A 13,450-nucleotide genomic window follows, 5' to 3' on the forward strand; every position below is an offset into this window, starting at 1 on the left:
TCAACTCTGCCAAAGTCTGGCAGAGATCAGGCAGGGCCAAGAACAACTTGCCTCCTCATTCCAAAGCCTTGCAAATAACATCTTGCAAGGGCTCCAGGACATCGCTGTCTCCCTTGCCCACAGTGGCAGAGAGCCAACCACATCGGCTCCATCCCCTGCCCCTGCCCAGGAAGAACAGGACACTGGGCAGGCCCAACGAAGGTCGCTCCGCAGACCTTCCAAAGAAGAACAGGCTCAGGCGGGTAGAAAAAGAAGAAAATGATGTCTCTCCAGATGGGCAGCACCCATGTTTTTGTTGTTGCCTCTATGTTATTTTGGAGTTGGCTTGTGTGGCCAGAATGGATAACTCCCTCTTAGTGAAATGTTTTCTTTCTGTTTGGAGGTATTGTAGCCTGTGAGTTTATTTGTATAAACACCAGAGCCATCTTCCTCTTACTAGTGTGCTATGTATTGTTGTGTTTGTGTGGTGGATCCTAATTCTTTCTCATTTGGTATAAAATTTGTGTGTGGCAGGGTGTGTAATATGTTTTATTTATGCTTTAAAAATATACTTTTGTCAGAAGCAGAATTTTGCAGAGTACTGAGTTCTGCTATATAATTATTGTCAGTGCCATCTGCTTGCTGCTTGGTCCATCTCTGCCTGTGAGACTCACGTGGAGCCATGTTGTTTAAATGGTGTGAAATATTATTTCAGTAATAAAAAATATATATTAAAAATTGGTGCAGTTTCTTCAAGGTAATGCATTAGGTAAATCTTATTTCCAGAAAGATTAGGTCAGCATATAGACACTTGGAGACCAATCTGCAATTTCTCCGAAAAAAAAAAACAAAACTAAAAAAGGTATGTTTTGCACCACACTTTAATGTCCATATTAAGTAAACAGACCCGACACTTTGTAGAAATATCTATGGTCAACAGGACATAATTTAAAACATTGTCAGATATTAAAAACAAATATTATTGTGACTTTTAAGACTAAATAATAGTGTAAGCTGCATTATGTGGGTGTTGGTTTATTTTTAAAAAATGTTGCAGATTTAAATAACTTACACAAATAATTTCACTTGTTTGTATTTGGTAGTCTAACACACATTAAAACATTTCACAAATGCTTACACACCAACGAAAACCACAATAACACCCTTATTTGACAGTGTGTGCGATTTATATGTGAGTAGAATAAACATGTAATGTGTGTTCAGACAATTGCTGGTTGGTAACTTTCATCTGCTCATTAATTAACAAGTAATTGGACATCAGATGAATGTGCTCTCCAATTAACTGTTAATTACTGCATACACACTTGTACCAGTACTTCGCAAATGTAGAGTAACTGCAGACCTACTCGGCTGCTGCGTGAATGTTGCTACGGTTTCCTATGTTAGTTTTAACAGCGACAATGTTTATTTGCGAAAAACACGCCCATTGCGAGTTGCATACTCCCACACTGTACACCCACTTTCACGCCCATGTCGGAGCATTGCGAAGTCTCGCCTCCGCCACGCCCACGCCACTCCTCGTTTTCGTTTGCAAGTTACGGCTTTTTTTTTCTGAGTAATTTAGCACAGTTGTCGTACGTATGTACTCGCGCATGCGTAATCACGCATTTGCGCATGCGCAGATACTTACATTTCGTACATTTGCGTTGCGATGACTCTTAGCGACCAACTCGGAATGAGGGCCATGGTTTTGCCCAACTGCTAACAAAAATCCTGCTGCGATCAACTCAGAATTACCCCCCATGGCCCTCATTCCGAGTTGTTCGCTCGCAAGCTGCTTTTAGCAGCATTGCACACGCTAAGCCGCCGCCTACTGGGAGTGAATCTTAGCATCTTAAAATTGCGAACGAAAGATTTGCAATATTGCGATAAGACATCTCTGTGCAGTTTCTGAGTAGCTCGAGACTTACTCTGCCAGTGCGATCAGTTCAGTGCTTGTCGTTCCTGGTTTGACGTCACAAACACACCCAGCGTTCGCCCAGACACTCCTCCGTTTCTCCAGCCATTACCGCGTTTTTCCCAGAAACGGTAGCATTTTTTCCCACACGCCCCTAAAACGGTCTGTTTCCGCCCAGAAACACCCACTTCCTGTCAATCACATTACGATCACCAGAACGATGAAAAAACCGTGAGTAATATTCCTAACTGCATAACAAATTTACTTGGCGCAGTCGCAGTGCGAACATTGCACATGCGCATTAAGCGGAAAATCGCTGCGATGCGAAGAAAATTACCGAGCGAACAACTCGGAATGACCACCTATGTGCACTGCAGGGAAGGCAGATTTAACATGTGCAGAGAGAGTTAGATTTGGGTGTGGTGTGTTCAATCTGCAATCTAATTTGCAGTGTAAAAATAAAGCAGTCAGTATTTACCCTGCACAGAAACAAAATAACTCACCCAAATCTAACTCTTTCTGCACATGTTATATCTGCCTCCCCTGCAGTACACATGGTTTTGCCCAACTGCAAACAAAATTCCTGCTGCGATCAACTTGGAATTACCCCCATCGAATTACCCCCATTTTCACACTGCTCGTGTATATAAGACATAGGGCCTAATTCAGTTTGGATCGTAATACGCGTTCCAACCGCAAAAACTATGAAGAGGATGGGGGCATATACGCAGGGTCCATCCTGTGCGTGTGCCTACATTTTCTCCGGGTGCCCCGCAGAAAATGCGAATGCCTCTGCCTGTCAATCAGTAGAGGGCGTACCTTCGCAGGTATATCGCGATCATGAGCCATGTCTCCCATTTTTGTCATTATAGGTGCTCTGTGAGCTGCTGGCCATGCCCCAGCCCCTCTGTCTCCCGTGAATAGACATTGAGGCTTATTCAGACCAGATCGCTTCAATTTATTTTCACCCAGCGGGCAATCAGGTCTGCACTGCACATGCGTATGCGCCACAATGCGTAAGTGCGACGGTCCGGAGATCACAAGAAGATTGACAAGAAGAGGGTGTTTGTGTGGGTGGCAACTGAATGTTTCTAGGGAGTGTCCGGAAAAACACTAGAGGGACCCGGCGTTTTGTGGGAGGATTTGTGACGTCACCTCAATGGCTGAGTAAGTGCTGAGCTGTGCAGCTCTTGTGCACATGTGATCACACACCTGCACAGCAAATTTTCCCTTCCGCTGTAGGCGGCAACTACCTGATTACAGGGATGCAAAAAACACACCCTAGCGATCAGGTCTGAATTACCCACAATGTGCATATTTGCAGAGCAACAAGCTACAGGGAGCCTTCCACCCCCCCCCCCCTTCCCCATGACTATGGGACACTGCGGCCCCCACAGGGGGGGGGGTTGTTTGGGTTAGCTGGACATTCCCAAAAAAAGTGACTGTCCTGCAAAAATTGGTATAGTTGGGAGGTATGTTCAAATACATTTATTGTTTTGCATGCAGGGTAAATACTGGCTTCTTTGACATTTAGCCACAAATGCTGCACAGCTGAATTACAGTATTACACTGCAATTAACAGTTATGCTAGGACATTCCCCCTCCCAAATCTACCTCTCTCTGCATGTTACATCTGTCCCACAGTGGCGTGCGGTGAGGTCAGTGGCTAGTGAGGCACTACAGCCATAATTTCCGCCGAATCCTGCCGATGACCCTTAGCCAATGCCCGCTACTGCCTCTGAGCCGATACCCGCTGCCACCGCCAATGGCTTACAAACTCTCCCACAATCAACTGACCCAGCCCTCCACCACTAATTTCTATCTCAGTCCGATGCCGCCAATGCCCGCTGCCTGCCTGCTCATTGTTCTTGTTATATACTATACATTTTTAAAGAAAAAAAAAATGAGTGTTTGGGACTGGGAAGGGTGAGGGAGGAGGACATGAATGCAATTTTGTTGTCCAGGGCTTCCATTAACTTAAAGGAGAAGGGTCTGAATGGGTTAAAAAAAATGCGTGAGGTCCCCCCTCCTTAGTATAACCAGCCTCGGGCTCTTTGAGCCGGTCCTGGTTATTTAAATACTGGGGGAAAAATTGGACAGGGGTTCCCCGTATTTAGACAACCAGCACCGGGCTCTTAGAACGGTCCAGGTTCCAAAAATACGTGGGACAAAAGATGTAGGGGTCCCCCATATTTTTAAAACCAGCACCGGGCTCCACTAGCCAGAGAGATAATGCCACAGCCGGGGGACACTTTTATGTAGGTCCCTGCGGCCCTGGCATTACCCCTCCAACTAGTCACCCCTGGCCGGGGTTCCCTGGAGGAGTGGGGACCCCTTAAATCAAGAGGTTCCTCCCCTCGAGGCACCCAAGGGCCAGAGGTGAAGCCCGAGGCTGTCCCCAGCACCCCTGGGTGGTGGGTGCCGGGCTGATAGCCATGTGTGTAAAAAAAGAATATTGTTTTTTTTTGTTGTGGAACTACAAGGCCCAGCAAGCCTCCCCCGCTTGCTGGTACTTGGAGAACCTCAAGTACCAGCAGGCGGGGAAATAACGGGCTTGCTGGTACCTGTAGTTCTACAACAACAAAAAATACCCAAATAAAAACACAAACACACACAGCATGACAGTAAAATTATTGAGACAGGCTGTAGCATGTGGGTGCATGTAACCCTATAAAAGTGATGGATTTGGTGACTATTACAATACCCACTGTTGCTGTCTGAAAAATTATGGATTTATAGATTGCTCTGCCGAGACATGTTTTTTTCTAAAATGCACCACAGGTATGGATGGATAGTATACTTGACGACACAGAGGTAGGTAGAGCAGTGGCCTACTGTACCGTACTGCTATATATTATATTATTTATTATTATTATTATCCTTTATTTATATGGCGCCACAAGGGTTCCGCAGTGCCCAATTACAGAGTACATAAACAAATAATCAAACAGGAAAACAGCAACTTACAGTTGACGACAATATAGGACAAGTACAGGGTAAATAAACATAGCTACATCAGCAGATGACACTGGAATAAGTATCAGGTGGCAGAAGACTGCTGGATTTGGTGCAGCTGAAGATTATTAAAGTAAGAAAAGAGTAAGCACATGAGGGAAGAGGGCCCTGCTTGTGAGAGCTTACATTCTAAAAGGGAGGGGTAGACAGACAGGGGTGAGACAGATGGGGTACATAGAGAGCGTGGAACAGAGGTTTAGGATGAGATTTGGCTGGGTTTGGTGAAGAAGTGGGTCTTGAGACCCCGTTTGAAGTTTTGTAGAGAGGTGGAGAGTCTGAGGGGGAGAGGTAGGGAATTCCAGAGAAGTGGTGCAGCACGTGAAAAATCTTGGTGGTAGGAGTGGGAGGAAGTAATCCGTAGGCAGGAGTCGGTGTGCATTAGCAGAGCGAAGAGGACGGGTGGGAGTGTAAAGCGAGATAAGATCAGAGATGTAGATGGGAGAGGAGTGGGTGAGGGCTTTGTAAGCAAGTGTGAGAAGCTTGAAATGGATTCTGAAAGGGAAGGGGAGCCAGTGAAGGACTAGTAAGAGAGGAGAGGTGGACGTAGTGCGTTTGGTGAGGAAAATGAGCCGGGAAGCAGCATTGAGGATAGATTGGAGAGGAGAGAGGTATTTGTCAGGAATGCCAGTCAGGAAGAGATTACAGCAGTCCTGTCTGGAGATGACCAGTGAGTGGATAAGAGTCTTAGTAGCATCCTGGGTCAGAAAGGGTCTGATCCTGGAAATATTTTTTAGATGAAAACGGCAGGTTTGTGAGAGGTGCTGAATGTGTGGTTTGAAGGAGAGGGAGGAGTCAAGGATTACTCCAAGACAGCGCACTTGGGGGGTAGAGGAGATAGTAGTGCCATCAATAGATAATGAGATTGTAGGAGGTGAGGTTATGCGGGAGGGAGGGAAGATGATCAGCTCGGTCTTAGACATGTTAAGTTTAAGAAAGAGCTGGGACATCCAGGAAGAGATAGCAGAGAGACAGTTGGAGATACGAGTGAGGAGAGTAGGGGAGAGGTCTGGAGAGGAAAGATAGATTTGAGTGTCATCAGCATAGAGATGATATTGGAAACCAAAAGAACTAATGAGCTTACTTAGTGAGGACGTATAGAGAGAGAAGAGAAGAGGACCAAGGACAGAACCTTTGGGTACCCCTACAGTTAGTGGAAGTGAGGGGGAGGTGGAGTCATGAGAGGAGACAGAGAATGAACGGTCAGAAAGGTAGGACGACAACCAAGAGAGGGCTGTGTTACGCAGACCAATGGAGTGAAGGATTTGCAGTAGGAGAGGATGGTCCACAGTGTCAAAAGCAGCAGAGAGATCAAGTAGAATAAGTAGAGAGTAGTGTCCCTTAGATTTAGCAGCATGGAGGTCATTGCATACTTTTGTAAGGGCAGTTTCAGTGGAGTGGAGAGGACGGAAGCCAGACTGGAATGGGTCAAGCAGTGAGTGTGAGGAAAGAAAGGAAGTAAGGCGGTTGTAGACAATACGCTCAAGGAGTTTGGAGGCAAAAGGGAGGAGAGAGATGGGTCGGTAGTTGGAGAGAGTGTTTGGATCAAGGGTAGGTTTTTTAAGAATAGGAGAGATGAGAGCGTGCTTGAAGGCAGAGGGGACAGTGCCTGATGAGAGGGAGAGATTGAGAAGGTGGGAAAGATGGGAAAAAGCAGAAGAAGAGAGGTGGCAAAGGAGGCGGGAGGGGATTGGGTCAAGTGGGGAGGTGGTGAGGGGACAGGAACGAATGAGGGCCATGACTTCCTCTCCAGATGCATGGGAGAAAGATGACAGAGTTGGTGCGAGGGATGGGGAGGGTTCGTAAGGGTTGGGAGAAGGCTGGTTACTGATAGTCTGGTGTGATGTGATGTCCTGACGTATGGAGTCAATTTTGGATGTGAAGTAAGTGGCAAAGTCAAGAGCAGAGAGTGAGGAAGGGAGACGAGGTGGAGGTGGGCAGAGGAGTGAGTTGAGAGTGGCAAAGAGGCGCCGGGGGTTGGAAGACTGGGAGGAGATGAGGTTCTTGAAGTATGACTGTTTAGCAAGAGAAAGGGCAGCACTGAAGGATGAGAGCATAAGTTTGGAATGGAGGAAGTCTGCCTTAGAGCGTGATTTCCTCCAGTGTCGCTCAGCCGTACGTGAGCATTTTTGCAGATATCTGGTGCATTTGGTGTGCCAGGGTTGAGGTGTTAATTTGTGAGGGTGAATAGTGGTTGGTGGAGCAACAGAGTCAAGAGCAGAAGTAAGAGAAGCATTGTATGTGGAAGTGGCTTGTTCAGGGCATGAGAGAGAGAGAATAGGAGAGAGAAGTGAGTCAAACAGGGAGGAAAGGAATGTGGTGTCAATAGCTTCAATGTTACGCTTAGTGATGGTAGCCTTAGGAGGTAGAGATGGGGAAGTCGAGAGAGATAGGTTGAAGGAGAGCAGGTGGTGGTCAGAGAGGGGAAATGGGGAGTTGGAAAAATCAGAAATATCACAGCGGTGAGTGAAGACCAGATCCAGTGAGCTCCCATTCACATGGGAGGGTGAGGAGGTCCACTGGGAGAGACCAAGTGAAGAAGTGAGGTTAAGGAGTTTAGAGGCAGGGGATTGTGTGGGGATGTCAATAGGGATGTTGAAATCGCCTAGGATAATGGTGGGAATGTCAGAAGAGAGGAAGTGAGGAAGCCAGGAAGCAAAGTTGTCGATTAATTTGGAAGCAGTGCCAGGGGGGCGGTAAATGACAGCTACTCTAAGATGGACTGGTTGGAAGAGGCATATGGCGTGGACCTCAAATGTAGAGAATATAAGGGATGGTTCTGGTGGTATGAGTTGGTAGGAGTAACTAGAAGGTAAAAGGACCCCAACACCACCCCATGGCGACCCCCAGGTCGGGGTGTGTGTGTGAATGTAAGGCCCCCAGCAGAGAGAGCAGCAGCAGAAGTAGTGTCAGAGGGCGTAATCCAAGTTTCAGTAATGGCTAGTAGGTGTAGGGAGTTGGAAATGAAAAGGTCATGAGTGGGGACCAGTTTGTTATAAACAGATCTGGCATTCCAGAGGGCACAGGATAGGGGGTATGAGTTTGTGGGAGAGATGTGAATTAGATTTTCAGGGTTGCTGTAGCGATGAGGTGGGATTAACTTTGAGGGCAGGGATGATGAGAGAGTAGTGATGGTACGGGTGCCTGAGCTAGGAGGGGAAACTGCAGGAGGTGGGCAGGGAGGGAGGTCAGTGTGATGTGGATGGGGGTGTGGGGAGGTGACAGGGAGGGGAGAGAGGGAGCAGGGCTGAATTGTGGGGTAGCAGGACCATGGGGCAGAGGTGAATGAAAGTGGGGTAACAGGAAAGGTGGGGGAAGGAAACAGAGGGATGGAGGGGAGACAGAGGAGGGGAGAGAGGAGGAGGTGGAGGAGACTAGGGGGGAAGGCTAAAGATACATTATTAGGTAGACACTGAGTGATGTGGGGAGTATAAGAAAACCTTGACATAGTGTTAAGTAGGTAAATAGGTTGAGGGAAAGTGGAAGTAGGAGAGGAGACTGTAAGGCAATCCGAGCAGAAGAATTGCAGAAATGCAGGTGAGAAAAGCAGTGTAGGCTCAAGGGGTGTAGTATTAGTATGAAATGAGTCAAAAGCGTAGATAAAGTGGGTGCAGAAAAGTATTTGGAGTGTAAGAAATGAAAGGATTGTGAGAGGTTTAAGAAGCAATGGTAATTATGTTAGATGTTTTAAGTGTTTGCAGGTAAAATTGCATTGGTGCAGCTGTGCTTAAAAAACAAAATTACAATAATACAGATACAGGCATTTGTAGGTGAAATGGATGGTTTATGAAATGTCCAAGTAAGGTAGTTCTGTGCTATGTAATCAGATGCAACAATCAGGAGGTGAGTGATCTGAGGAGTAAGTGACTCACATTTGTTATTAGTTCTTCAGTTTTCTTTGTTTTGTTAGATTGGTGTGCTTCTGTTTTCCTTCTTTTTCACTTCGATTGAACGCTGATTGAACACTGCTGTTATGTGTCAATTTTATCACGCTTTGATAAAAATGCACGCTTAGATCAATAAATGCACAGCCAAATGGCTTTGCACAGCCTACACCATTGGACTTAAGTAGAAGACTATTACAAGTGAAACCAATAATTGAAATCTGTAACCACACCCCACCCCCTCAAATGCCAGGCAATAAATTACCTTAAAAACAACAACCAGGCATTCCACAAAGATTAAACTGGGTCTATATCATTCAAAACTTTAAAAAAGTACTTCAAAATCACATACTATGCAATAATGTTTCAATTTGCATTACCCAGCAGAATTAGCTTTGCATATATAGATATAGTGCAGCAGAATATATTGGTGGTTGTAGTCAATTGTAATTACTCAGCAGAATTAGCTTTGCATATATAGATATAGTGCAGCAGAATATATTGGTGGTTGTAGTCAATTGTAATTACCCAGCAGAATTAGCTTTGCAAATATAGATATAGGGCAGCAGAATATATTGGTGGTTGTAGTCAGTTGTAATTACCCAGCAGAATTAGCTTTGCATATATATAGTGCAGCAGAATATATTGGTGGTTGTAGTCAATTGTAATTACCCAGCAGCAGCTCTACTGCACTCAACATCACCAGTGCTCACAATATATATATAATGCTATATACTATGCCATAGTGGTGCTTACTATATAACACCTCCTACTGCGTTCCCCCTGGCAATGAGCATGACACCCAGAGAGTGAAACCCCTGGCAATGAGCATGACACCCAGCACGTGAAACTCTTGGCATTGAGCAGTTTTTGTAAAAGTAATTAGAAGCTTTACTGTAGGGCATAGTGTATCACAGATATTGTGGTGAGTGACATAATATGTTCCAAAGGGCATTAATGTGTGGGGCTTAACATGGTGGAAATTACTGTACTTTTTTCCCTGTGGTGGCCGAGGTCTGTTGGTGCAGGGTCAAGAACTGGGGTGTAAGGTAGTCTTTGCCTGCAAGGCTACGCCCATTTTATGGAGACCATACCCATTTTTGCGAGGTCACGCCCCCCCATCCCGTCCGGAGCGCTCACGCAAATATAGTTTTTTTTATTATAAGGGCACGGTCGTGCCCTTATATTAAGGCTGAATCGAACAAACGGAATTCTCCCATAGGGAACTTCTGAGATGGGGGCATGGTGTTTGAGGGGCTACACCTCAAAAGTGATTAAACGTACTGAGCTGAAATTTGGCAAGGGAGCATAGAATCGTCACCCGGTGCTGCATGCGACATTTCAGGGTAAAATAATAAAAAGTGAGGAATTGGGAGTAACCTAAAGTTCCAACTGTCAGTTTTTTTCTGCGACTTCCTGTATGGCTTTTTGACATGGTTTTCCCATAGAGTGAATCAGAAATTTTTTGGGAAGGCATAACTCAGGATAGAGGATGAATTAAGACTTGGGGTTTGTTTTATTAGATAGAGTATGTCCCAGTGTAGTGCCTTTTGGGGTTGTGGTTTTTCAGAAAGTTATAGTTTTTTTTTAATTAAGAGAAATATGCCCCATTATAGAGATAGGGCATTTCAATTTGTTGCGCCTGCGCAGTGGCCGCCAGCAGGGGGTGTACAGAGAGTAAGCTCTAGTAGCCTATACACTGGCCGTTGGGCACGAGGAGACAGAGCGGGAAGGAGTCACGTGGAGCTGCAGGAGGACAGCCAGCGGTTCCCGGCGTGTGAGGCTGTCACTGAGGTCCATGAAGCGGGAGGAGATCGCCGGTGCTGCACACCGCTGGGTGAGTATTGTCAGGCAGCCCCCACTGTGTACCCTGCTTCTTTTCCCCCTCCCCCCCCCCCCCCGCGTGTCCGGCCACCCTCCCCTCCCGGCCGTGCCCTCCCTCCCGCTGTGTGCGCGGCCGCCAGCCGGATCGCCCCTGGTGGCTGCCTGCGTCTCCTCTGCCTGTGGTGCCGTGAGCTGCCCGCTGCTGTCGCTCCAGACGGGGTGCTGCTGGCAGTAGGAGGCGTCTCCCGTAGTACTGTATGTCTCCTGCTGTCCCCCGCCGCTGTGTGTGTGTGTCCTTTCCCGCTGTGTGTGTGTGTGTCGCCCACCCGCTGTGTCCCCCCCCCCCGCTGCTGTGTCCCCCCCGCTGCTGTGTCCCCCCCCCCTGCTGTGTCCCCCCCCCTGCTGTGTGTGTCCCCCCCCCTGCTGTGTGTGTCCCCCCCCTGCTGTGTGTGTGTGTCCCCCCCCCTGCTGTGTGTCCACCCCCCCTGCTGTGTGTGGTGCCCCCCCGCTGTGTGTCCCCCCCCCTGCTGTGTGTGTGTCCCCCCCTGCTGTGTGTGTCCCCCCCCTGCTGTGTGTGTCCCCCCCCTGCTGTGTGTGTGTGTCCCCTGCTGTGTGTGTGTCCCCCCCCTGCTGTGTGTGTCCCCCCCCTGCTGTGTGTGTCCCCCCCCCTGCTGTGTGTGTCCCCCCCCACCGTGTGTGTCCCCCCCCGCCGTGTGTGTCCCCCCCCGCCGTGTGTGTCCCCCCCGCCGTGTGTGTCCCCCCCCTCCTCCTGCTGTGTGTGTGTCCCCGCCCGCCCCCTGCTGTGTGTGTGTCCCCCCCCGCCCCCTGCTGTGTGTGTGTCCGCCCCCTGCTGTGTGTGTACCCGCCCCCTGCTGTGTGTCCCCGCCCCCTGCTGTGTGTGTGTCCCCGCCCTCCCTGCTGTGTGTGTGTCCCCCCCCGCACGCCCTCCCTGCTGTGTGTCCCCCGCCCTCCCTACTGTGTGTCCCCCGCCCGCCCTCCCTGCTGTGTGTCCCCCGCCCGCCCTCCCTGCTGTGTCCCCCCCCCGCCCTCCCTGCTGTGTGCCCCCCCCGCCCTCCCTGCTGTGTGTCCCCCCCCGCCCTCCCTGCTGTGTGTCCGTCCCGCCCGCCCTCCCTGCTGTGTGTCCGTCCCGCCCGCCCTCCCTGCTGTGTGTCCGTCCCGCCCGCCCTCCCTGCTGTGTGTCCGTCCCCCCGCCCTCCCTGCTGTGTGTCCGTCCCCCCGCCCTCCCTGCTGTGTGTCCGTCCCCCCCGCCCTCCCTGCTGTGTGTCCGTCCCCCCCGCCCTCCCTGCTGTGTGTCCGTCCCCCCCGCCCTCCCTGCTGTGTGTCCGTCCCCCCCGCCCTCCCTGCTGTGTGTCCGTCCCCACCGCCCTCCCTGCTGTGTGTCCGTCCCCCCGCCCTCCCTGCTGTGTGTCTGTCCATCCCCCCCCCGCCCTCCCTGCTGTGTGTCCGTCCATCCCCCCCCCGCCCTCCCTGCTGTGTGTCCGTCCATCCCCCCCGCCCTCCCTGCTGTGTGTCCGTCCAACCCCCCCCGCCCTCCCTGCTGTGTGTCCGTCCATCCCCCCCGCCCTCCCTGCTGTGTGTTCATCCCCCCCGCCCTCCCTGCTGTGTGTCTGTCCATCCCCCCCCGCCCTCCCTGCTGTGTGTCCGTCCATCCCCCGCCCTCCCTGCTGTGTGTCCGTCCATCCCCCCCCCCGCCCTCCCTGCTGTGTGTCCGTCCATCCCCCCCCGCCCTCCCTGCTGTGTGTCCGTCCATCCCCCCCACCCTCCCTGCTGTGTGTCCGTCAACCCCCCCCCGCCCTCCCTGCTGTGTGTCCGTCCATCCCCCCCCGCCCTCCCTGCTGTGTGTCCGTCCATCTCCCCCGCCCTCCCTGCTGTGTGTCCGTCCATCCCCCCCCGCCATCCCTGCTGTGTGTCCGTCCATCCCCCCCGCCCTCCCTGCTGTGTGTCCGTCCATACCCCCCCCCGCCCTCCCTGCTGTGTGTCCGTCCATCCCCCCCCGCCCTCCCTGCTGTGTGTCCGTCCATCCCCCCCCCGCCCTCCCTGCTGTGTGTCCGTCCATCCCCCCCCGCCCTCCCTGCTGTGTGTCCGTCCATCCCCCCCCCGCCCTCCCTGCTGTGTGTCCGTCCATCTCCCCCCCGCCCTCCCTGCTGTGTGTCCGTCCAACCCCCCCCGCCCTCCCTGCTGTGTGTCCGTCCAACCCCCCCCCCGCCCTCCCTGCTGTGTGTCCGTCCAACCCCCCCCCGCCCTCCCTGCTGTGTGTCCGTCCAACCCCCCCGCCCTCCCTGCTGTGTGTCCGTCCAACCCCCCCCCGCCCTCCCTGCTGTGTGTCCGTCCATCCCCCCCGCCCTCCCTGCTGAGTGTCCGTCCATCCCCCCCGCCCTCTCTGCTGTGTGTCCGTCCCCCCCGCCCTCCCTGCTGTGTGTCCCCCACCCGCCCTCCCTGCTGTGTGTCCCCCGCCCGCCCTCCCTGCTGTGTCCCCCCCCCGCCCTCCCTGCTGTGTGCCCCCCCCGCCCTCCCTGCTGTGTGTCCCCCCCCCGCCCTCCCTGCTGTGTGTCCGTCCCGCCCGCCCTCCCTGCTGTGTGTCCGTCCCGCCCGCCCTCCCTGCTGTGTGTCCGTCCCCCCGCCCTCCCTGCTGTGTGTCCGTCCCCCCGCCCTCCCTGCTGTGTGTCCGTCCCCCCCGCCCTCCCTGCTGTGTGTCCGTCCCCCCCGCCCTCCCTGCTGTGTGTCCGTCCCCCCCGCCCTCCCTGCTGTGTGTCCATCCCCCCCGCCCTCCCTGCTGTGTGTCCGTCCCCCCCGCCCTCCCTGCTGTGTGTCC

This window comes from Pseudophryne corroboree, assembly GCF_028390025.1.
Source record: "Pseudophryne corroboree isolate aPseCor3 chromosome 7 unlocalized genomic scaffold, aPseCor3.hap2 SUPER_7_unloc_7, whole genome shotgun sequence".
Taxonomy (NCBI): domain Eukaryota; kingdom Metazoa; phylum Chordata; class Amphibia; order Anura; family Myobatrachidae; genus Pseudophryne; species Pseudophryne corroboree.